At 39.0% G+C, this 27212-nt stretch overlaps 1 protein-coding gene and 1 long non-coding RNA gene across 2 annotated transcripts in view; both read left to right on the plus strand.

Annotated features, from left to right (window-relative positions):
* fgf14 (fibroblast growth factor 14) overlaps nucleotides 1–27212 on the plus strand; it is a 135269-nt gene that overhangs the window by 23430 nt on the left and 84627 nt on the right. The window lies entirely within an intron of this gene.
* LOC114454846 (uncharacterized) lies at nucleotides 5659–18035 on the plus strand. Its single transcript, XR_003672638.1, has 3 exons — nucleotides 5659–5670; nucleotides 8081–8085; nucleotides 17905–18035. It is a non-coding gene; the product is annotated as an uncharacterized LOC114454846 (long non-coding RNA).

The raw sequence follows: 27212 nt of genomic DNA on the forward strand, positions 1-27212 counted from the left end.
AGGTCAGTAACCTGATAGAGACAGAAAAACCTCACAGCAAATGCAAGGAAAAGAAAAGAGAAATGTTTTCTGCAACAAGCGAAACAACAGGCTCTGTTATTTGCAGAGGTAAAAGTAACAGATTACAAGTAGGCCTACTCACGTTACTGTAATTGAGTTGCTTTTAAGGGCACTTGTACTTTTTTGAGGATATTTCTAAATCAGTAGTTTTACTTGTAATTAAGTGCACTTTGAAAGAAGTAAACTAATTTGTTACATTTCTACACCCAACCATGACTGAGTAAATTATAATTGTTTGTTTTAAAATGATCAACAGACATTGTGAAACTGTAAAAAAATGAAATGACCAGACAGCACTCAAATGCATCACATCATAGCCGACTAACCAGTTTAAACGTAATGCACGGTGTCAAAACAGCATTGAATGCCAGTTATTTTCTCACTTTTAGAGTTAATAAATGTAGCTATAGTTATAGAGCCCAATAATTTGTATTTATTTATTTTTTTTTTAATTAATTTAATTGGTGTTATTTTATTTAAAAAAAGAGAATTATATTCTACATTTGGACAAACCTTTTATACTATACAGGTGACTTTGTGGAAAATAAATTGAGTTTCAATTGTTTATACATGAGATGTTTACTGTATGCAAGGGAACCCTGGCAAGATTTATTACCAAAAATAAACTTGTACTTGTATGACTTACTTGTACTTGTACTTGAGTACAATTTCAAACACGTAACAGTACTTCTACTTGAATTGGATATATCAGTACTCTTTACACGTCTGGTTATTTGTATTATCCACATCGTCTATATACTGACGTTCTGTACGCCAGTGACATGTTTAAAATGCTATCCATTAGCTTGTTAAACTAGCTAAACGCAGGCCTCATTAGTTAGGGTGACTAATACGTCCAGTTTTACCCGGATGTGTCCTCTTTTCACGTGTAATTTTAAAAACTCATTAAAATGTCCGGGTTTCCCAGGGACCATGAACGCATCTCGGCATTTTTTTTTTTTTTTTGTTGCTCATTTTGTCTATAAAATTAAAGTGCTTTTACCCTTTTTTCCAAAACACCAATAGTTGGCAGTTTTTTAAATCAATTTATCACATGTTCTACCAGTGTAATATCAGTTTAAAATGAAGAAAGACACAAAAACAAAATAGTTTTTCAAGATTTAGTAGGAACAAAACATGGAAAGCTCACATTTCTAACATTTTTTTTTCAGCAAATACATACAATTTAGTGTCTAAAATTATTTACAAAAATTGTTTTTTTTTTCCACGTTTCTAGATATAGGCCCTTTTATGGCAACTATTACACTCGCAAGCCAAAGCCATTTCATTGCGTGCTTTCTAGGAAGGAACGTGATTACGTTGTCAGTAAAGCACAACATGTTAGCTTTCAGAAACAGTTGGAATTTTTCCAATAGAGTTTTAACAGAGTTACCGTAGTTTTAATGTGCGCATACCAGGATGTGTCACCGGCGACGTGGTAAGTGTTAAAGGGTTAATGAAAAACTTTTAGCTAGTCTTTACATGTGTACATTCATTGTTATGCTTTTTAAACTTTAGGGACAATTACAAGTTATTTATCTGCTATATTGTATTTTTCCGTTACAAGGAAATCAAAATATGATATATATATATATATATATATATATATATATTAAATGTCTCGAGTTTCACTTCATAAATAAGGAATGAAAACAAAATTTACCAAACTCACTGCTTGTTTTTTCACTACAAACAACAGACTAGTGAGTCTATGGAGCACCCGCGGTGTCGTCCATGTTGTAAACAAAGCACTCAGGTGCTACAGGAAGCAGGAGGGTCAAATGTCATTGACTGCTGGTCCTTTAAAACTTTTTTACTTGGTTTTATTTAGTGAACCTTTGAATTTTATATTGCCGCCATTTTTTTTTTATTATTTTCTAGCCACTGTGTTTTTTTGGTACTTCAAATAATGAAACCTTTGACCACTGGGGAGGGGGCAATGCCCCCCCTGCCCCCCTGCAAACTCTGTGAAAGATGGTCACCCTACTTTAGCTAATAACCAGCTAACGGCTAAAGACTCCTACAACAAATGTTTTGCATTCTTCTTTTACAGTTAAATTCACCAACACCTTATGGCAACCAGGCACTTAACATTTCAGTTTGGTTCACACAAGCCAACAAAGTGTCAATGCTATCTGTTGGATTAGAATATTCACATGTAAGTAGAAGAAGATGGGGGGTCTTTACAAGTGGGTGACAGATGAGATAGATATGCAGAGAAGGTGGCCATGTTTGTGCCTGTGGGTTAAAAGGTTGTGCTCGGCTCTGGTGGGACTAAAGAGACCTCAGTAGAATTGTAATATATGCCTGAATGAGATAAAATTTAACATTTAGGGTAGAAAGCAAGAGTGGATTATCAACTATGGAAGCAAAATCTTTAGTTAAGATTGTGGAGCACCGCGTACGCAAAGTAATAAAGGCTGAAGAAGAGAACGGTGAGTCCCTATTGGCCAACTTTGTGAACCATATTGGAATCTATTTACATTTTCATAACGTTTACATTAAGTCTGTCTTTTGTAAAAGTGCTTTTTTAACCCCATACTCATGTTTTAATTGGTACATGTTATCTTTTGATAGTAAATGGCCACTGCAAATAAAATATACAGTATAAAAATTATCACACTGTACAGGGGCAAGTCTTATCAATGCAGTTTGCTTTCACACTAATACAACTAATAACTGCATTGCAGATCAAACCTGAAGGTCACACTTTGTTGTAGTGTGCGTGTGTGTGTGTGTTAGATAGTTGTTGCACTTCAAGTGTTGTGTGTGTGTGTGTGTCTGGTCCCCTCTGTTAGTTATTCTGTTGGCAGTGGTTTGCCAAAGAACAAGAGGTTATGTTAATATGCATGCGGTGTTCCCAAAGATTATTTAGTGTTATTTGCATAAACATGGCCGCTCTCTGGAATGATCTGCTCTGCTGTCTCACAGCTAGAAGGTTATGGGTTCATGCCCTAGCACTCTACGGTGCAGTATGGTTTCTTCCCACAGTCTAAAACCATTTATGTACAGTATGGTGCTACATTTAGTGTGTCAGCCTTCCTGATGTCACCCAAGTTAAGGCTTCACAAATGTTGAGGATGGATGAATGCACCGGTGAAGCATCGATATTAAAAGTGAGGGTGTTCTAAGGGTAGGGCAACCATCGACTCCCAATTTAATTTATTAAATTATTTACTAAAACCATGATAAAATTATTCTTAGGTCAGTGATACTCAACATGTGGCTTTTTATGTCTTAATTTTAATTATTATTCCCCCAGAAAACCTCAAAAGTGGTAAACTTTTTAACCACTTTTTTACCCTTTTCTTTGACCATTTTGCAACTTCCTTTGTCCAATTTTTGCCCCTTTTCCGAAAAAATTTGACACTTCTTTTTTTTCTTCAGATTTTAGCTTCCTTTTGCCAATAAATATCCCTTTTCCATAAATTTTGAGAGTTCTTTTTGACACTTTTATCCAATTTTTGTCACTTTTCACTCTTTTCTTGCCACGTTAACTCTTTGTTTACCTTCTGGCTCCAATCAAAACTAAGAGAAAACCAAACACACAGAAAACACCTTGCAGAATTTGAAATCTGATTATTGAAGAGCTGAGGGCAAATGGAGATCAACAAAACTCCAAATTCATCTAGAATTGTACAAAACAAGTCTGTGAAAATTCAATGATGGCTTGTTCAAAGCGAGGCAGCCATACTTTTCTGAAATTATTGCTAAAAACGTCAACAACTCTCGCACATTGTTTTTTGTCATTGAAAAGCTCACAACCCCTCCCAGATAAGATAAGCCCTATGGATAAGGTCAAACATCAGAACAAATCAGCAAAATAACAAAAAGCTTGAAAAGCTTTATCCACTGAGGGATGAGTCAACGACAGTGTTAAAGTTTGTTACAGTGAACCCAAAAACAATAGAGGAAACTTGTTCAGCAGCTGAATCCATCAACGTGTTGCCTTGACACAATACCCTCAAACTTATTAAAAACTGTTGTAAAGTCAGTTGTCCCTGATTTGTGTCAGATAATTACCTGTTCATTCCAGTCAGGCACTGTACCATAATCCCTGAAAGTAGCTGCTGTAAAACTGGCTAACTATAGACCAATCAGCAACCTTCCATTCATAGCCAAGATCATTGAGAAGGTGGTCTTCAACTAGCTGAGTCAATTAAGGTACAACACTGACTCAGGAAAACTATCTGTTCTCATTCTATTGGATCTAAGTGCTGCATTTGACACTGTAGATCATACAATTTTGTTGCACAGATTGCAAACATGGGTTGGACTAAATGGAAAAGTAATGCAATGGTTTAAGTCCTACTTAGAGGAGCGAAGTTATTTTGTAAGCATTGGAAACTTTGAATCTGACAGATTACCAATGTCCTGTGAGGTTCCTCAGGGCTCTGTTCTTGGACCTCTTCTGTTTAGCCTTTATATGCTTCCTTTAGGAGACATTTTACAGAACTATAAGTTTGATTATCAGAACTACGCAGATGACACACAACTATATCTATCACTGAACCCAGATGACTATGGTCCCATTGAGGTGTTGCGTGACAAGAAAAAGTAAACTGCTGGATGAGTGAAAACTTCCTTCAACTATATCCTGATAAGATGGAGGTGATTGTCTTTGGTAACAAAGAAAAGAGGACTGCTGTAAGCAAATATCTTGAGTCTCGATCTTTAAAGACCAAGTCAAAAACCTTGGTGTTCTGATTGACTTTTTTTCCTCTGCTGCGTATGATTGAGAGGGAGATTTTTGGTGATGTTGTTGATGTAATGTGTTTGTTGATTATTTTAAATGTTTTACTGCTGATTTTAATGTTCTTATTGATTTTTAAGCTGTTAAATGTTTTCTGTTGCACTTTTTGATCATGTAAAGCACATTGAGTTGCCTTACATGTGTATGAACTGCGCTATAAAAATACATTTGCAACTACTAACCAGGCCCAGACCTGCTTAGCTTCGGAGATCTAACGAGATCGGGCAATGACAGACTGGTATGGCCACATTTTTACAACAATTGATCCTGGCATAGGCGTCTTTAACTTATCTGCAGGAAGGCTGCAGCACTTCCTCCATCTCGTATAACCAAAGAATCCCTTTTTATTTGAAAATGATGAAGTCGTCACAGTGACAACTGCTTTAAGAGCAACAGCGTCACGATGCACGATGCTTCAAGGCCGAACACAAGCGCTTTCTTTTGTGAAGCTCTCGTTTTGCAGATATCAAAGCTCTTATGTCATGGTTCAAAGGAAATAATGAGAAAAAAGCTGCACGTCAACGGAGTGAGTTTAAAAGCAAGTGACAAAATATGCAGATGAGGCGTAAAGATTGATTAGTCCTTCTGTCGTTGGAGGGGGAAGTTTGTCAGCTCAGATCGCTGTCACTATTTTTTACTTCCACATGAAGAATCATTCTTACACTGTCAATATTCACTCAACTACACCGGTGAGACTAATCTCATCATATAATTTAATTGTGATGCCACGGTAGCCTAAAAGCATGGCTGCAAATTTTCATTACATCAGAATCAGAATCCTTTTACTGTCATTGTTACTCTTTAATGAAAAACTCATTTTATATATATTATGTTTAACATGTATATTCATATGAACTGTTTCGACCCTGATGGATTCTATTTTTGTTGTTTATTTATTTTAGAGTTTGATATAAATAAAGATCAAATAAAAAAAAAAAAAAAAAGAAATCAGATATTTGCAGAATTAGAAGACAACGTAATGTTTATCGTGGTAGCATGAAGTTTAGCTATTGTAGCACAACTGTAGAATACTTATTTGACTGGTTTTATACTCAGGGATCTACTTTTTTTTATTTCTGTACTTGCTCTATACTATAATGCTTTGAATTAGTTAGTTTGGGTTGGGATTGGTAGTGGTCTTGTGTTTATTTTAAAAGAAATGCATGGTTTCTTAGCGTACAAACACTGTAGTTATTATTCTTAAATGCTAAAATTTTCTGTAAACAAACAGGACAGAGAATGTGTGGGTTTTTCTCCTCATAAATTAGATTTTAAATTGTCCACAATTCTCACCCACTCATTTGTAGGTGTGTAATAAATGCTTCTTCTTGCTTTATCTCTTAATATTTTACATGAGGTTGGTTTTTGCAGTGTGAATGTGGGAGTTTCAGTTTAACAGCATGTACAGTACAATACAGAGAGCCAGACACAAAGAGAAGCGTAGGTCTTTACTTTAACTGAGGCTAAACAGAAGTGAAATTCTTATATGGTGAATTATTTCTCCTTTAGACCAGCGTTTAGCCTGGTGTGGACAAAAAGATGTTGCTTAATTTATTCAACACTGTCCTTTAAGGTTTTATTTTCAACTTTGTTCTTTCTCTGAGTTTAATCATTTTTGACTTTTATAAGTTTAGTACGGGCTTTTCCCCTCTATGGGAGGACATAATAGCATGAAAATGTGTTGTTTGTAACACAAAGACATGAAACAGAAAATCATAGATTTTAGTTTCATGCAGTTTTTAGTCAAATGTGTGCCTTTCAAAGTATTAACCAAAATATCCTGCACTGATCTGATGGCAAATATTTGAAATTATGCACTGATAACCTGGGAAAGTGTTTAAGGCACAACAACAAAAAAAATATAGCATTACCAACATCATGGCCACTTAGCTGCATGGAAGAGTAAAAAAAAACATTAGTTATGATTGATAATACATATTTTGACACATCACTTCAAATGTGACCATTTTTACTCAATACATCCTACACAGAATAGGCTAATTTTAAGTCAATTTTTGCCAGAAACTGGAAAAAACAAAAAGAGAACCAAACATATCAGAATATCCTCATCACTAATGGTGCTCAGAGACTGGGAAATGCTGAAATGTGAGAAGTGCATGTCAACTGTCCTTTTGTAGGCAGATTTTCAAACCTCTTCACAATGAAGTAGAAGGCCCTCCATCTGTGTAAATCAGTAGTTTTAAACAGGGATGATTCACTGTGGATATGAGATGCCACTTGTGAAATGTCGTTGAATGTGAACTGTGCTGCAGGTAAGTTAAACTTATCACATAATGGTTTCTTATACTACTACTGTACTATAAGCAAATATTCATTAATATTTAGCAAGACTTTAATTTATTGAATGTGCATTTTCTACTCGTCCTACATATTCCCATTCATAAGATAAGCTAAGCACAGAAATCCTGGTCCTTTGCTATTTTTGATTTATATTTATTTTTATAGGGTTCATCCCAAAAATATAAAGTTGATTCTTCAGATGTTATAGACCCTTTGATTGTTTGTAAACATTGTGACATAGTTTGTTGGGCGGGGCTTAGCATGGAGGTAAACCACCATAGATATATATATAAAAACTAGATGACTTACCCGCGCTGTTAGACAATGGGGAGCGCTGTAGCAACGTGGCGACCATCTTACCTCAGACAGCTGGCCCCGCTCATTACATCAACGTCATTGGTGCATGTACTTAATAAATAACCCTAACTTGCTCAGTTTTCAACCAATTTTCAAATGGCAAGCGGCAACTTCAACATGTAATAAAGCAAACCGTTTGTAAATCTGTCAATATTTCATCGAGTTAAGGGTATTTTTGTTTAAGCTTATCACTCACCTTCCAACAACTACCGTAGAGCGCGTCAGAATGTCAGAACGTCAGTTGTCTCAGGTAAGATGGCCGGCGTTGAGCTACGGTGGCGAATCCCGCTTGCTTTAGCCAGCGGCGTTTCCTGTTTTTACCTGCAGCCACGGCACTCGTGCTGTGAGCCATTAAGGGGTCTATTGCCAGGTGAAGGAAATATAATCCACTTAAAATGATCGTATTTATGCAACACTGTTTTGCTTCTTTTGGTTATATTTGTTAATATTGTATAACCTGCATTACCAGGGGGCGCTATTTGTAGTGCATTAACTGTATGCTCACTATTAACATGTTCATTGGTATTTATTCTCCATGGACCAACATTTTAAGGGCAACCTTGAGATGCTTTTCTGCTGGTTTAAAGCCAACAGTTGAATCCTCTGCAGTCTCTGTGGTCTGCTTCTTATCTCCCTCTTATCTGTCTGTGGTGCACTTTATTTCCTTTTTTTCCCCTCCTGCTACTGGATCACTTTTCCCTGCAAGGGCAGCTCTGGCTCCCCCAGACCTGCTCTAAAACAACCTGTCAGTAAAATCTGATCCTTGTAGATTGAGCAGGAACAGTCTTTTGTATGCCAAAGTCTTGTTAATGTCCTCTTGGTGTCCTCCAACTCCCTAACGGCAGCAAGAAAAGGTCTTCTAATATCTCCACTGTAACTTTAGATTCTGTTGACTCTTACTGAGAAGGTTACAGCCCTACAGGGATGCTGGTTCTCCTCAGTTACTGTTGAAAATTTCTTGGTTTAGGCAAAACAATGTTGGAGATTGAGATGCCCCGTGACCCTGAAATAGGACAAAGTGGGTCTGAAAATGGATGGATGGATGGAGATTGAGATGAACTGAAAAAAACCAAAACCAAAGGTTTTGTTATGTCATGATCACATACTGACTCCAGACCCAGAAGTAGACTTCAGACAAAGACAGACAGACAGACAGACAGACATGGAGTCAAATGTGAACCTCAGTCTAATTTTGTGCTGGCCCCTAATGTAGAAGCACAAAATTACTACAAACACACAAAGTGACAGATGAATACACTGAATGACAACATAAACTCACAAAATGTCTCCAAAAACAACAACTATTTGTTTTAAAATAATTATTGTATTTGTCATTGTGTGTAATTGTATTTTATTCTGTTTTTGCTATTGTATGTTTATTGTAAATATTTTCACTTCCGATATGATACCGATATTGCAGCCTTGTGTATCGGCCGATGCCGATATTGATCCGATATCAGCATGAATCACACATACTTTTATTACTTTTTTAAATTAATTTTTTTCTTTAATAAAAAAAGAACAATTACTTGTTTTGTAGTGTGTTAGAAAAGGATTGATCAAGTGATGTTACTCAAAGAAAGAAGAATAGTCAGAAACTGTAGGTATGAGGAAAAACTGACCCATGTATTATTAACCAATTGGTGACATGAATTCAACATAACATCTACAGTATTCTACAATTGAATAAAATGAATAAAAAATTAATTGAAAAAAATAAATTGCAAATTTGAATCCGGCTGATAGCGGACCAATATCCGATATTGGATCGGGACACCCCTACTTTTAATTAGGGATCCCAGGAAGACTAGCAATCACTATGGTGGAAGCTAATGGGGATCCCAATCAACAATAAACAAACTAAATTACAGAGAAATACACAAAGAGACAACCAAAATACACAAAAAAATTTCTAATTCATCAATATTCTAAATGCTGATATAAATGTTGATTATGTGGCCCTTATATATTCGATTAGATTATAAAAAGTGTGGGTGTGAGCAGCGGCACTTTTTAACAGCAACATAGATACTGACCATGGCCAGGACTTTGACTGACAGCTGTCAGGAACCTGATTGACGAGCAACACAGAGAGCTGTGCCCTGAGCAGAATCTTAGATCAACCAATTAGAGCCCAGCCTGAAGTCACCTGCTTGTTTTAGGACCTACATAGACACTCAATGGGAAGGCGACCCCTCGCATGCAACTTGAACAAATTGGCACCGAAAATGATGAATGCATTGCTGGTCTACTATCAGTCACTACAGACAGACATTGTATGAATCAACAATTTGAATTTTACATTATCTTATTAATTCATGTTTAATGTTCAAGATGTTTAATTTAAATTTTTCCTGAAGCTGTTTGATGGGGCGGCGCCCTAGCGCCCCCGATTAACAAGCCGCCACTGATCTCTGTCTGTTATAGAGGATTACCAGATGTGCTGCTGACCTCTACGGTTTTCCCCGTCAGGTGGTGCAGGTTAATTGGAGACTCCAAGATGTAGTCACATTGTGTTCATTAGAAAGAAACCAACCACCGACTGACTCCAGAAGACAGGTTGGATATGTTACCACACTGAGAAGTGAGAATAAAGTTCCATAAGAAAGGTGATAGGATGTTGTTTGAAAAACTGCAATGTTTGCCTAGAAATTCAGACTAAACCCACTAACAATGTGGGCCTTATGCTTCCCAGAAACACATTTCAAGCAAACTGTATAGGGATGTCTCGATACAACTTTTTCTCTTTTGATATGATACCGATATTGCAGCCTTGCGTATCGGCCAATACCGATATTGAGCCCATACAATATCAGCACAAATCATACATATTTTTATTATTAGTATTGTAAACAAACTTAATTGTGTATTCATAAGAATTCTTCTGTTTGTAGCTTACTCTTGCACAAGTCGTAAATCCAGTTCTCAGATTTACAGATTTGCACTGGTACTTATTTGATTGACCTATTGATGTGCATTGTTGGCAGTTGCGTTATTGGTGAGGACGAGTAAGAGTAACTGACAAGGACATTCAGACCAAGGTCATTGTGCTGCTACTTGGTGCTGAGCTCTTCAGAAAACTGCCTCCTCAGGCTCTCGATATTAATATGTGTTTTGAGCTAATCTTGTTAGAGGTGCTTGGATAAAAATAGATTGTGCAATAGACCAGTAAATGCATTCTAGTGTATTTATATGCTGGTGATAGTGGATGCCAGGACACCTGGGGGTTAATGATATTGTAGTGAAAACATGACAAGGGCAAAAAAAAAAGTGTCCATTCCCTTGAGTAGAGGGTCTGGATGTTGTCGCCTGTAACAGGTTAACTTCCTGTAAGAATATATTTGCTGTGTCTTGACTGTAAATATTTAATGATAAAGAAATAGATGATGAAGACAAGCTTTATTGGGCCCCAAGTGATTTCAGAGGACAGTAACCATTGCCATGAATGTGTCAAGTGATGTTCTTAGCTATGAGTTGACAGATTTGTTTCATTGGCACTGTACACTTTTTTCAGAGCCCATGAAAAAGCAGCATCACTGATAAATGTTGCGTGGTTTTCCACTTTGCTGTTTATCCATACGATGTTGCGGTGAGGGCAGGATCATGGCACTTTCGTGGCATAAGTCATGAAAGTAATAGAAGGCCTCATGGTCAGGGCCTTTCTCATGGCCCGGGGAACTGTCAGAGTAGTTCAGAATGGTCCATGTATGCCCAAGTCAAGAATTTGTAATCTGTAAGTCTTGTACATTGTAAAAGTTCAGCATGTCAGAATATTTGTATTAGGATTGATGCACTCCTACAGAAGTGTGGTTAAAATGTTAGCTTAGTGTTGCAAACAATCCAACTTCCAACATTGGATACAAGATTTGGTCTAGATTTATTCATCGTGTTCTGGACTAACTTGAATCTTGACTGAGATGGAGAACCTACTTGTTGATCAGGTTTTGGACATCTGCAATACTGGCATATCATCTAACCCTAGACACCTCCGACACTGATATACCTTCACAAACTCTTAGATGAATGATGTATGGAACAGAGAAGACCGAGTAAAATGCTCAATCCCATGCCCTGCCTTTGACTCCCCATACCAAACTGAACGGTCCAGAACCGTTCAGGGAGTTTCATGGAGAGAAAATAACCACAAACCCTAACCCTGAACGCTATTTTCAGGGACATATTGTGGAGAACATATTCATGCACATTTGGTGAAGCTGTAAAGCAGCCTCCCATGCATTCCGCTATGAGTTCATGCTCTTTATAACAGTTAAAGTCCATGTCAGTTCTCATGACGCAACAAGGCCCGCATCAGACCTCCACGTTAGATCTTAGTTTACACACATCTCTAGCACCATTTCCCTCATGGATTAATAACTAGAATGTGATTATTTAATGTCCTCATAAGCCTCATCTTGTTAGGGTTGTTAAGTTGGACCCATAAACAAACACAACACCCAAAGTGTGGGTCGACGTGAATTTATTTAACAAAAAGTGTCCTCTTGGCTTGGCTTGATCCTGGGAGTGGCTCCAGAGCAGGCTCGGGTACTAGAGGAATAAAAGTCCAGAATCAAAAATAAAACTTGGAAAAAAAGCATAGACTTCAGGATATCTCTAGAGCAGAAGTACCGCAGCCTAGACGGAACAATCCAACGATGAGTGGAGGTGAGTCTGAGGCTTTTGTATTGCAGTGATGAGTAATTGGAACCAGGTGTGCCTGCTCGGAGTCCACGCCCCACCAGGACCAAGCCTAAAAGAAAAACAAAGAGCCACAAGAAGGAGACAAAAAACAGGCACATATGGCCAAAATCATAACACATCTTCCTTTTACTGGAACTAATAACCAGTTACACCAATTTCATCAATGTCACCAACCTTATTTTTTACATTTTAAATGCTCTCAACCTACAGAACACTCATTTGTGTACTCGCAACAGATAACCCAAAATCTACAAGTCTACATCACATTCAGTGGAAGTAACTGGTAATGCTGGTAATAAAATGGTTGTTAATCTATAAAACACAATGTTGGAAACATGACTAAACAGTAAAAACCTTTATCAGCTATAGACGGATCACAATGTGGGCCCAGATGGGTGCGCTGTTAAATTTGATTAACTCATTATAATAAACAATATGTATTTGCTGGGTTAAAGACACTTTCCAATAACTGATAAATGAATATTTAAGAAAGCCATTTAAGGAATTTACTGTAATTATTGGGAGCTGCCAGAACAGAGAATACGTGCTTGTTTTTTGTCTTCTAGATCCTAAGTCTAGATTGACCCCATGAAGCTCAGTAGCAGAACAAACTCAGTAGCAGGAGTTTTTCATTTGAATTTATTTAAAAAGAACAAAAAAAAACAAAAAAAACAAAACCCCTAGGAATGAAAACAAATGTGTTAATAAACAAATATGCAGTTGTCACAGTTGGAATGATTACAACAAGTAGGCTACCCGATTAGCACCGATATGGAACAGTGGCTGTATAAAGATTATGAAAGTAACGCTGTGTTTTATGTGAACTTGTGTCGAGGCCAAAGTAATGACTTGTCATTTCATTTCGTGACCTAGAAGGAGTTAAAAGGCTCTTTGTGAGGAGACGTTAGTTAGGGCTAGAATTAGCATGAAATATTCAGCAGTGTTTAATCTTAAAAAAACAAAAACAATTCTGTGAAATATTTATAATGGAATTGTCAGGCCTCAGAAAATAGTGTTATTTATTGATGCTTTGCATGTGGTGGAAATTGGGGAATGGTTCCGTGTGACAAACATGCTTTGGGAACAGCCAACTAGTGCAGAAGGCTGCTGTGAAATGTGTGGTGTTTTCGCTCTGCCAGCCTTGTTTCTCACAGCTTTTCCTGTCCCATATTCTGGTTAGAGAAGCCAACCCACAGTTTGTGTTTGGAGGCCAGGGCTGGATTGTGTTGTTGGGCTGGAGTTATTAAAAGCTGATTGCTTCTTTTTAGACCAGGAAGGAAAACCCTTTTTTTTTTAAAGAAATGTGGAGATACGTTACATACTGTACATACGTTCTGTTCTGTAAAGCATAGACAACAAGTTTGCAATCACAAGCAATGCATTCTGACTTGTGATTTTCAGGATATCAACATTTTTCTTTCCAGGTTAGGCACTATTAAAGTGTCCGAGGGCTAACTGTCCACATCGGCCTAATAGTTTACGAATGCTGATATTTTCAATTCCTTAAGAGTTATTTCTTGTAAAATGCGACCAAGCTTTTGTAGATTTCCTTCACATTTACTACACGTTTGTCCAACAACATGGTACATGGTATGTATCGCAATATCCTTATTCAACACAGAAGTTAGGGTGTGCGATCTGACGACATTAGGTCGTTAAGGATTAAAACATGACGACGATCTCCCAAATCACGGCGATCGTAGAACCATCTGTAGTGCACATTTTAACCCTTGCAGTGCCGTGTCTGCGTCATATGTCTGTGGTCCATACGCAGCAAATCCAAAGGTTTGTTTCTCTGCCAAATCACACCATTTGCTAGTCAGCATGTCAGCATTGCAGACACCGAAGAATTATTGAACTTGATATATCACCCAGCCATAAAAGTAAGAATACAACATTGCAAATGAGCCTGACATGAGGCATTATTCACTCCTAATGGGTCAGCTGTCAGTCAAAAGACTTTACACATCAAGTTAAAACCCAAATTCTTTTGACATGCACATTTTCTTTGACTGTGAGAAGAAGTCAAAGGTTCCAGAATAAAGGCAACAGCCTGCCCTCGTCATTGTTTGTATAAAGCAGGTGTGGAAGATGAATGGAGGAGTCTGAAGTAGCCATACAGCTGTTGGGCATGCAGAGTGTGCGTGGGCAGCGTGTGTGGTCCTGTGTTCGCACACAGTCATTCCACCTGTGTAATCCTACTGTAAGCCACCTGGGATTCATTTAACACCTTTATGTTTCCATTGAGTCCACTTTCATCCAGGGTCACATTACTCACACACAGCAGCACATGTTTCTGCACGCACGCAAAACCTTCCCTGTGCTATCTCTAATTGGCAAACAAAAGGGAGCAGATGGATAAAGACTAAACTGTAGGACAAGGTGAATTAAGATCGTTTTAATCTTAATGAAAAATAAGGTTTGACAAAAACCACACCGCACAACAATGTAGAGACCGACGGACAAATATTCAAACGACACCTGACACTATAAAGCGAGTCACAACAAACTAACCTAGAAAGGACAACCACGCCTTATTTACAGAGGGTAAGTAGCACAAATCAAAGCACCTGATGAACACAGCTGAGGAAGAAACAGCATTTTAACAAAAACACAGTAGTCGATTGGAAGAAACAGGGGAAAAACTCACACACATTGACATATTAACACTGATAAATAACTATGAATGTGAAATTAGCACTTAAAGAGTAAGTACATCCCAAACCAACTTTTTTTTTGCTGAATATATGTGTATTTGGGTATTAAGTAGTGCTGTTGATTGATCCTAATCCCACTCTTCACATTTTAGTAAAAGTATTTTCATTTTGCGTATTTAACTGTAAAATGTCCGGTATGCTGGCCCCTAAGGGTAGATTGCCGGCTATTACAACTGAATTTTGCTTTTGTTTCAACGGTAAGTTTTTGAAACCCCTGCATCATCACTTTAACTGTTGACCCCTCCTCTCCTATAAAACCTGCCATCCCCCTCCTTGCAAACTGTAGCGTGTAGGTTGGATTGACACCTCAAATGACCTCTCTGTGGCAAAAGTGTCTGCACTGTCGTACTGAAGTTCTCCTGACTGCAGTCCACAGTTCGGGGCGGAGCGCAACGCTGCTCGAGTCGGCATGCTATTGGCTTTTAGTCCGTAGTTTGGGGCGGAGCTCAATGCGGCATGCTATTGTGCTGTGTGATTCTTATACAGTTAAAAATAATCAACCTCAAAATAAATAAATCGTGCCATATTAATAATTTTATGTTACATAATTCTATAGGCATACAAAATAGATATGGGTTAGGGTAAAGGTAAGGGTTAGGGTTAGAGTAAGACTGAACGCGATTGGTTTATTGAACGTTGAGCGCCGCCCCGAAAATTGAGCGCCGCCCCAACTGCAGGCTGCAGTCAGGTGTGCGGGGACAGAGGGGAGGGGGCGGTTACTGAAAGTACTGGGCGTGTCTTACTGCTACAGCAGTAACGCCCATAATCAAGGTCTTTTTTTTATTTCCCTCCTAGTGGCAGCTCAGCAGAAGGCAAGAGTGTACCCTTTAACTATGCCCGAATGAATGAAGAACTCATACCAACCCATAAAGAGAGAAGTGATTAAATTATGTGATATTTTTTCATGCACATGTTTTTTAACTTTATGTTCTCTGAAAAAAACCCTGCATAGTTGTTGCGAAAAAGATTGCACTCCATGAAAAAATAAACATGAATTGCATGTTTCTTTGTCTAGACTCACAATAGAATGCCTTTTAGGCACTGCACAGTTGTTGTTATTTATTTTATTTTGTTGATGCTTCTTTCCTTGTGTTACTGATTTCCATAAGGCAGGCATAGGCAACAGGCAGCCTGGGGGCCACATGGTCTAACTTTTTGCGGCCTCCAAAACAAATCCCCAAAAATTGCATTTCAAGAAGTTGAAAGGAATATAAAGCCTAACATAAAACACCAGAAAATTCCTAAAATACACAAAATGACACATAAAACACAAACAAAATGACTACAAAAACGTACAAAACACATTGGAGAATAGCTTCAAAGACACACAAACTGTCAAGAAAATTACACAAAATGACAGGAAACTACAGAAACAACATAAAAACAGAAAATGACAGAAAGATACACAAAATTACAAAAAATAACAAAAACACACAGGGCCTATGTTATGAATCTAGATTGATTGGGGGGGCCGGATGCTGGTGGGGGGCCTTGGGGTTGGGGGTTGGGGTCGGTGGCGGGATGCGCTGGGTGCTCGGCTCCTTGGGGCTTTCTCGGGTGTGTGTGGGGGGCGGTGGCTGCTTCTCGGCCTGGGATCTCGGGGGCATCTGGGGGGCTGGGGCTCCTTGGCCCTCACTCTTTCTGCTGGCCTGGCTGCATCTGCGGGCCTGGGGCAACTCCTGGGTTTGCAGTAGCGGTTTTTGCACATACACTGGTCTACGATGCACTGGCACGCCTTGAGATGTGGGATTAAACTCATACTGGGCTTAACTTTAGACACGTTGATCCCAAATACCTGCTTTAGGTATTACCATTCACTCCTTCCCTCTGTCCACAGCCACCACCATTATAGCTAAGCTTCACACTTGTCACCAGACTGGCTTGATTACACAACATAATAAGCAAAATATGTTCTACTACAACTTCACATCTCACCCTCACTGTAAAATAATCTATTCTTCCCCACCCTTTCTATTTCCTGCCTTGAGTTTCTCCTCCCTGCTTCCTGCTTCCTTCCTCCTCCCCCTCCACCTAGGTGTAACACTGCTCTCCCTTTTCATATCCTCCCTAGAATAACATGTTTCTTACCCTTCCTTAGGGAGGGCTGGTGATGGTCACAATTAAGCAGTAAATAAATTAATTTATTTCATTGCAATAACAAAACATGCATTGCTGTCTCATAATGATTGCGCTTCTTGTAGTGTTGACCTTTGACAGCATGTGCAGACAAGTAAAAAAAAAAAAGAAACGGCTGGAGAATGCAACGTTTGACCAATCAATGGAGAGAACTGGCAAACTGGGCGTCTTTACAATGAATAGAGGAACAGCCTATGATCTTAAACAAATGCAATTAATATAAATCTATGATGACAGTGAAGAGCAACAGTGAATTAGTGCAGTGCCCAGCAGGAGGCGGAGCTTTTATACTCTCTCAGATCTGATCAACTTCTTAACTTCGTACTGACCAGGTTGCTAAAGTTTAAAATGATGAATAATTAAAACCCATAATTCAGACCAATGACAACCCTGTTGTTGCAGAAAAGGCAGGAATGAAAGAACTCAGGCAGGAAGCAGCTGATACTGTTAATGTGCAACAGCGCAAGATTATTTATTATATTAATCCATTGGATGATACACGGACAGCGCTCTGCAGTTAAACTTTATTACAGCACACACGTGTTTCTATTCAAGTAGACCTCTATCACACACACTGGGATGAGAGCACATTGTGCATGTTCTTGCTGATAATGTCAGCCCCAGCATAAAAATGAATTAATGACTTCAGCCGTCTGCACACACGGATCGACACACAGGCTTCATCAGCTGACTGTAGATCAGTCCATTAGATATAAATCTATATATTTCCTAAAGGATGTCATTGGTAAATGAAAGGATTGCATTTAGAATTAATAATCTTCTTTCCTAAACTCAGCTGTCAGATTTGCACGAACCAGGATCATCTAACAATGGGCAGGTCATTTTCTAAGCGATCTGATTGCTCAGGAGGCGGGGCTTTAGGACTCGCTAACATCCAAGCCAGAGCAAAACTTGGTCGCGACCAGGTTAGCCGTTCAGCATTAATTGCCATAGTGATTAAGCTCCAGCTAGGTTTGTAGTCCAGCACACACTGATTAAATCCCAGAAGTTAGTGCAATAATCTAAGTGGTAATCTAGATTCATAGCATACCCCTACAATGACTAAAAGTATGTAAGTAAGTAATTTATATATAAAGCGCTTTTTGCAGATAAAATCACAAAGTGCTGTACAGAGTTGTGGTAAAAATACAGGTGCATCATCATAATAGAATAATAAAACATGGGTAAAACATCTTAAGAGCAGCAACATTAAAGGATAATAAAAATTTAAATCCAGTTAACTAAAAGCTTTTCTGAAAAGTGAATTCTTCAACAGTTTTTTAAAAGTGTCCACACAGTTGAGTGTCCCTGAAAGACTGGTACAGGTTATTCCAGAGTCTGGGAGCTACAGCCTGGAACGCCAGGTCTCCTCTGCTTTTAAATTTAGTTTTTGGGATCTTTAGGAGACCCTGACCTGAAGATCGAAGGCTTCGTCCTGATGAGTAGGGGCACAACAAGTCCGAGATATATTTAGGGGCCTGAACATGTAACGCTCGGAACGTAAGAACTAATGTTTTGTACTCTATTCGAAACTTAACTGGAAGCCAGTGCATCGTAGAAAGAATGGGAGTAATGTGGGATGTTCTGGGAGCGCCAGTTAAAAGTCTGGCAGCAGCGTTCTGAACGACAAAACAAGACCAAATAATGCTCAGGTGTTAATGCTGACAAATGTTGATAATGTGGCCCTTGGATCAGATACAAATACAGATATTTGTGGTCCCTGCTGTGATAGTTACCCATCCCTGCCATAAGGTACTGCCATGTACAGCCAGCACTTTTTTTTATCACTCTCTTTTAAAATACAGGATAAAGTTAATTAATTGTAATGAGTGCCTTGGGATTATTTTGTTATATTTTACAGTAAATATTTAAAGTGCCTGCTTTGTTTGCCGCGTGTTATGAGTTGTGCGGACCTGGTTCAGTTTAGAGTTGGACAGCTGTTGCTTGCACTCTGTCCTGTTGAATTTATAACGGTTTTAATCCTTTGCTCAGAACATGGAGCATGAAGCACTTTTGCTGGTTATTGTGGGCATGGAACAGAGAGAGCTTTTAAGTGACAGTAAGATTATATTGGTCATACTTCAAACTTTAAGCCAGGTGTACAATTTGTTTTGTGGTTTACAATTAAGGGCTATTGGTTTGAATTCATGCCCCAGCTGTCCTTAGAAGAGGTTTCATATTTCCCAGAGTTTTTTAGGACATTAAGTATCTTTATATCCTTCCCTAGAGCTGAGCAATATTGACTAAAACTCATATCTCAATATTTGTTCTCAAGATGGCGTTATACAATATATTAAGTCTAACCAGAAAGATAATTATGGGATAAAACAAATACTACTTAAAATATTACTCTTTAATCCAAACTAAACCCTGTGAAACATTAATAATAACCAAGTAACAACAATATAAGATAAAACATACTTTTTAAGTTTCAAATTTTCCCGCTAGGGGTCACCACAGTAAATCCTCATCAGACAGCCATTGATCTAAAATATCATGCATTTTATTTTATTTTTTTTACATGTGATTTAATGAACTTAAAGGTCTAGTATTATGCTATTTTTCACTCATCTCCATTTGTTCTAAGAGCCCAAACTATAGTATTTGAGGTTTATTTTTCTGGAGTTTTAGCCCTCTGAAAAGTCACTTTCAGACTGTTTTTTGGTCCTTCATGCATAGGTAAGAGTGGGCAGCAGGAGAGTAAATCATTGACAGTTGCTTTCTTCTCCTCCTTTCCTTGTCCGACCACAGAAATAGTCCATTTAAGATCATAGTTCATTGTTTTGTCCAATCGCTGTGTCGTATTGGGTCACCAACACGTTAGATCATCCCATAAAGGCAATACAAGGTGGAATAACGGCTACTAAAAATGAAACTGATTGTGAGCGCTCACGCTACTCTTTGGGTTATCATTAAACTGAACGTAAAGATATTACTGCGATATCAACCGTTTGTTTTACCTGTGAGGTAGTTTGAAAGGGAGGAGCTCTCATTCTTATGTAGGTCAGGAGCGGCCAGGATTGTTGGGAGGAGGAGTTTCCCCGTTATGACGCATTAGTGGGGAAAAATTGAATTTGACCTTTTGGAGCTGACTTTTGACAAAATGTGGAATAACAAAGGAAGGGGGAAACAGAAATTGTTCAACTTTGGCCCTCTGAATGAGGCGAAAGAAATGTATGTCACTGTAGCAAAACTATTATGAAGTGATTATTTCACTACACTGCCCCTTTAATTAACTGTGTAGGATTTCATATCAACAGTTAAGATAATATGGTATAGTTTACTCATAATAAATCATAAAACAGGATTCATTTGCAAAAGCATGTATTAAACAATTACGGTATTGTCAATTTGTGTTCAATTTTGCTTATCATTTCTTTGTGAATATCTTTCTTACGTCTTATGTCGTGTGTATTTCCAGATAAAAAGTGAGCCACTTCAGCCCTATTTTATTGAGTTTGGTTTACATTTACTACCCTTGCAGGATATGATTGCCGAGTTTTTAGGGGACCACTTAAATTCCAGTTAGTACCAGCAGAGGTTGAGCACTCTCACAGCGAGGGGGGGATTTTTGTGTGCTTCCACTGTGAGTTTCAGTAGCTCAGAGAGAGCCGAAGAGTTAATGATAATAATAATGCATCAATTTTATATAGCGCTTTTTTGGACACTCAAAGTCGCTTTACAGAATTAAGGGATTATTCTTTCACTCCGCACTTTGTGGTGGTCAACTACTATTGTAGCCACAGACTCACAGAAACGAGGCTGCCAAAGTGAGCCATAGGCCCCTCCGACATCAACATTCACTCAACAAAGTGTTTTATAAATACATACTGTGTTTTTTTCCAGTAAAGTGCACATTACAGATGTATTTTAATGCATGTGTAACATAACTGCATGTTATGTTATTGTGTTAGTCAGTTTGTAGGGTGGCCATGGAGTTTGAAAGAGCCTGTTTCATCTCTGTATTGATGTGTGTGCCCTGTGAGTTAGAGCTGGAGAGGTTTATTCTTCAGATAGAAATGGAATCCATCCAGACTGAAGCACTGCGTCCCTGATGAATCTGTTTCAGAGCAGAGTCTTCCCTCAGCGAAGCCGCTACGGCCCACGGTCTACTGAAGCATCCTACATTAATCTATGCTCTCTCTCTCTCTCTCTCTCTCTGCCCGTGCACTGCTTTCCTGCATGCTTCTTCTTTACACTGAGTACAACATTGACTTTTATCATGGATGTACTGTATATCTATCACCCAGTGCCACCAGATAATCCTCTGATGCTTTAAAAGTCACTGTGTTTTGGGGAAAAAGTATAACAGGAAGGATAGCTCATCATTATTAGCAAGGTGATAAACCCCTTTTAGGGAATAAAGTTAAACTATTTTTTTAATTTTATTTCAAGGGCCCATAGATAATAGATATTAGATTATATTGCTAATACAGTAATGTACATTCTCCTGGTTTGATGTAATTCCATTAATCTTCTCCAAATTTATGATGCACAGCCGATGCAAAACTCTTTCATTCTTAATGCAATTTCTTCAGTTTTTCACCAGACAAGGAGGAAAGTGATTCGTTTGACACCATTTTTAGTCTAGTTTGTTACCGGTATTTCCCGTGATATCAGAATTAAGTAGAAACACATCTACGAGACTCCACATCCCATAATGCAATGCACAAAAACGCCAACAAATGGCATGTTTACATTGGAAATGAAAACAGGCTTTCAAGTGGCAATGTTGACGTTTTTTTCTTGGAGTAAACAATGTTCCGCTCATTGATCTATGAGGCTTACACTATAATTTAATGTGATTTCAAAAGTAGGAACAATTACCGTAGTTTAAACTGGAATATAATCATCATGACAAATTGTGAATGTCGTTAAATTGGCAAAAATAACAACGAAATATGGTGAAAAGAGGTTCAAAGTGACAATAACGGGTCAACATATGCAACATTAGGTGGGAAAAGTGGTGGAAAGGGTTTATAAATGCCAAATATGCCTTGAAAGTGGAAGGAATGTGCAGAAAATGCATTGAAATTTGATGGAGAAATGGCAGAAATAGGAGTAATGTTGCAAAAATGCATTAAAAGGAGCTATGGCAAGAAAAAGTGATGAAAAATAGGTTAAAATATGGCACGTTTGATGTAGTTGCAGAAAAAGGGTGAAAATAAGCAAAAATGGGCTCCAATTGTTGAAAAAATATTCTTTGTTGCTTGAAAGCATCTGGCGACCCTTTCCCAGTGTCTCGCGACCCCAAATGGTGTCCTGACCCCAAGGTTGACAACCGCTGCATTAGACCTTAATATCATACAGCGAGTAGTTGCCAAACCTTAAGTTGTAGGGTTTAAGTAATACCTCGCTAAAACCTTAAAACTATCTACAGCACTGCTTTCTTAACCATTACAAGTAAGTATTCAGTAGGGGTGTGTATTACCTGGAATCTGGTGATACGAATCGTATCCCGATACATAGGTCACGATGCGATACAATATATCCCAATATTAAGTATAAGGTGATTTATATATGTATATATATATATATATATATATATATATATATATATATATGTATGACTTAAGAAACAACTAATCAGTACCTTCATGAGAACATTATGTATTAAATATATTTTATTGGCATATTTTACACTCAAAAAATTGGCTTTAACATGCCATGTGCCAACAACTTAAAATAAAAAAAATAACATACAATCTGCCTGTGGCTTTTAAACCAACTTTGACTTTAGTGCAACATGACTTTAGTGCAACTTAACCGAGGTATATGCCTAGAACAATAAATAAATGCAGAAAGTTAGTACTTTCTTTTTAGATTTTATTGAAAAACACAAGCTGGTCAACATGATCAGGTTTCAGTGCACTTCTTTGTGCAGTTACAATGTCTCCTGCAGTGGAAAATACTTTCCTGGTTAAATAAAGGTAAAACATTATTATTATTATTATTATAAAAACTGATATGATGCATTTAGAATCAATCTGAGAATCGCACATCGTAATATCGCAATATAACACCCCTAGTATTCATAAACCTAAAACAAAGACTTACCCTTTTGAACATTTATGAATCACGGACAATATTTCGGTCTCCCCAGTACATTTACAACAGGAACTATTTCTTTTCTTTTTTTAACTCTGTTGCTCCTTCATTGCCTCCCTCTGTGTCCTCTTCTACAGTATTAGGTGTCTATGGAAACTAAGAATAGCCTCGCCACCTGATGGTCTGATAATAACGTATTGATGCCAGTCGTTCTCTGCCCTGCACTGAATGAGTGAGGGAGGAAGCTTCCACACATTTCCACCAGGAAACAAACAAAACAAACGTTTTTTTTTTTTTGGACTTGATCATATTTATTTAGTGTAATCCATTTTATTCACAATTGCAATCTTTCGTCTTCAGTTTGAATTAAGTCTTACAACTTCACCCGTCTCTCATACTGTATACTCTGGTGTTATCCTTCACCCTCGTCATCATCACTGTGTTGTTCAGTCATGCCTCGCGATCCCACAGCTTTTCCACTTCTTTCTTCATTCTGAGTCACTTGTCAAAAGCTTTGCGTACGCTTAACCTTTCCACATTTTTTTTTTTTTCTTTTTTAAACTGTGCCTCTCACCTCCCTCACAGATCACACACTGGATCGCGTGTGCGATGATGACACGTGTGGTTTACTCAGTAAAATACACTGTGTTCCCAGCCTCCATGCTATTATATCAAAGAGATCAAAAAGATGCAGAGTGTGAACGAGACAGTTTGCATTCTTTGTGTTGATATACCCAACAATTTTTTTAAACATGGTGGTTGAGTCATGGTTAATGTGAAGATTCAAGATTCACTTGAAGCCATGCAGTCTAGGATAGCTAATGTAATCATTTCAATGCTTGATCTAATTTCAGCTGGTCAATGTAAAACTATTGTCTCATTTTATATAAGGGCAACTACTAATAATAGTTTTAACAATAATTTATTGTTACCTCTGCCAAGGAGGTCATGTTTTCACCAGCGCTTGTCTGTCTGTTAATGTAGATGTTTATTAGGATATCTCAAAAAATTCAGATTTAAAAATTCACTTCATAATGGTTTTTCTACAGTGATATACATTCATTTCGCCTCATTCGGAGGGCCAAAGCTGAAAGAGTTCTGCTTCCTCCCTCCCGTGCTATTCCACATTCCGTAAAAAGTCAGCTCCAAATAGGCAAGTTGGGTTTTTCTCACCTTGTGACTCATAAACGGAAACTCCTCCTCCTGACATTCCTGGATCCTCCTACCCTACACAAGAATGTGAGCACCTTGCTCAACATCCCATAGTAATGGCCCAGGGAGCTTCAAACCAGTGACCCTCCAATTACACACCTTTATCCACAGTGATGATATGTACGTTCAGCATATAGATAATCCAGTATGTAAATAATCCGAGGCGCAGCGTGAGAGCTCACAATCAGTTTCATTTTTAGTAGCCGTTATACCACCTTGTATCGCCTTTGACATGATCTGACGTGTTTGTGACCCAATGCAATACAGCGGTTGGACAAAACAATAAACTATCACCTTAAATGGACAATTCCTGTGGTCAGTAGAGGTGAAGATGACAAGAAAGGGACTTAGCAGCTTAACACTCCAGTGAGTGGTTGAAACAGCTGAGTCAGAAGACAGTTTACTCTGCTGCTGCTGCTGCCGCACACACACACTCTGAAGTAGTGTTTGTCGGACTCACAATCACAATAGTAGCTTAAATAGACCTGACTCCAACCCCCCTCACACCTCTGACCAGCCTCACTCCAACACCTTCACCCCCCACATCAAAGCTACAGTTTCACCCCAGCTGCCTACAGAGGCTCTCTCCCCTATCTTCCCCCCCTCCTCCCCCCCTCCTACAGAGACACCTTTCTCCATCAAAGAGAGAGATGTGAATAGACTTTTCAGGAGACAAAACCCCCGTAAGGCTTGTGGACCGGACTCTGTCTCTCCCTCTACCTTGAAGCACTGTGCTGATCAGCTGTCTCCAGTGTTCACAGACATTTTTAACACCTCACTGGAGACATGCACCGTACCAGCCTGTTTTAAGGCCTCCACCATCGTTCCTGTCCCTAAAAAGCTGAGGATCACAGGACTTAATGACTACAGACCCATCGCTCTGACATCTGTGGTCATGAAGTCCTTTGAACGCCTCATGCTCTCCCACATCAAGGACATCACCGACCCCCACCTGGACCCCCTGCAGTTTGCCTATAGATCCAACAGGTCAGTAGACGATGCTGTAAACCTGGCTCTCCACTTCATCCTCCAGCACCTGGACTCCCCAGGCTCCTACGCCAGGATCCTGTTTGTGGACTTCAGCTCTGCTTTTAATACAATAATCCCAGCTCTCCTTCAGGACAAGCTTTCCCAGCTGAACGTGCCAGACTCCACCTGCAGGTGGATCACAGACTTCCTGTCTGACAGGAAGCAGCACGTGAAGCTGGGAAAAACCATCTCTGCTCCCCGGACCATCAGCACTGGATCTCCTCAGGGCTGTGTTCTTTCTCCTCTGCTCTTCTCCCTGTACACCAACAGCTGCACCTCCTCTCACCAGTCGGTCAAACTCCTGAAGTTTGCAGACGACACGACCATCATCGGTCTCATCGCTGATGGAGACGAGTCCGACTACAGGTGGGAGACAGACCGGCTGGTGTCCTGGTGCAGCCAGAACAACCTGGAGCTCAATGCTTTAAAGACAGTGGAGATGATAGCAGACTTCAGGAAGAACCCAGCCCCCCTCACCCCCCTCACCCTGGGAGACTCTACAGTGAGCTCTGTAGAGTACTTCTGCTTCCTGGGGACCATCATCACTCAGGACCTCAAGTGGGAGCTGAACATCAGCTCCCTTATCAAAAAAGCTCAGCAGAGGATGTACTTTTTGCGGCAGCTGAAGAAGTTCAGTCTGCCAACAAAGATGATGGTGAACTTCTACAGCTCCATCATCCAGTCCATCCTCTGCTCCTCCATCACCATCTGGTACGCTGCAGCTACGGCCAAGGACAAGGCCAGACTGCAGCGTATCATCCACTCTGCAGAGAAGGTCATCGGCTGCAATCTGCCCTCCCTCCAGGACCTGTACGCCTCCAGGATTTTGAGGCGTGCAGGAAAGATTGTGGCCGACCCCTCCCACCCCGGTCATAAACTGTTTCAATCTCTCCCTTCTGGTAGGAGGTTTCGGTCCATCAGGACCAGAACCTCCAGACACAAAAACAGCTTCTTTCCCTCTGCCACCATCCACATGAACACACCCCAAGTCACCCACTGAACCCCCCCCCCCCCCACCCGATCACCACCTCCACCAGCTTGATACCTGCTGCACTGTATATATATATTTATATTTATATTTATCCTATTTATCCTTTATTCTCTATCTATCCTTTATTTATCCCTCATCCTTTATATTTATCATTATTATTATTATTATTGTTGCTGGGTTGTGCTTTGTTGTTCTGTTTTTATTTCTTTTATTTCTTTTTGTTGCTTGTTTTGTGCACCAACCACCAAGTCAAATTCCTTGTACTGTCCTCAAAACTGTACATGGCAAATAAAACATTTCTGATTCTGATTTCTGATTCTGATTCTGATTCTGAATAGCCATGTGTTTTACTGTAATGTGCAGTGTGTGGATAGCAAAAGACAACCACTATAGTAAAAAAAAAAAACCTGTTGGAATGCCACTCACCAAACACAGATGCAGTATAATATTCATGTAAGCCAAGCCCGCTCTAAAAGCGAGACGTAGAGTCTGCGTCTACAGACACGCCCACTCATGCATATGCATGAAGGCCCCAAAACGGTCTGTTTTTAGGAGCGGTCTGAAAGTGACCTTTCAGAAAACTCTGGAAAACAGGCGAGTTCGGGAGAATAAACCTCAAATACTATGTTGTTGGGGTACTTAGAACAAATGGAGATGGATGAAAAATAGCATTATATTAGACCTTTAAAATAAATGAATAACTGAAAGTAATTAATAAAGAAGCAATAATTATTGAGTGCAGGTGAGAACAGATCAAGCCTCTCAACAAAATGTGTACAATCTTCACTGGGACCAATCGTGCCATTATTTGGTTTGATTACTGACGGATTCATTACTAAAAGCAATTACAATATTTCATGTGTTTATGAAATTTAATCAATAACTGTAGAGGACACCACCCCAGAATCAA

This window comes from Gouania willdenowi, chromosome 21, assembly GCF_900634775.1.
Source record: "Gouania willdenowi chromosome 21, fGouWil2.1, whole genome shotgun sequence".
In the NCBI taxonomy this organism is placed as follows: Eukaryota; Metazoa; Chordata; class Actinopteri; order Blenniiformes; family Gobiesocidae; genus Gouania; species Gouania willdenowi.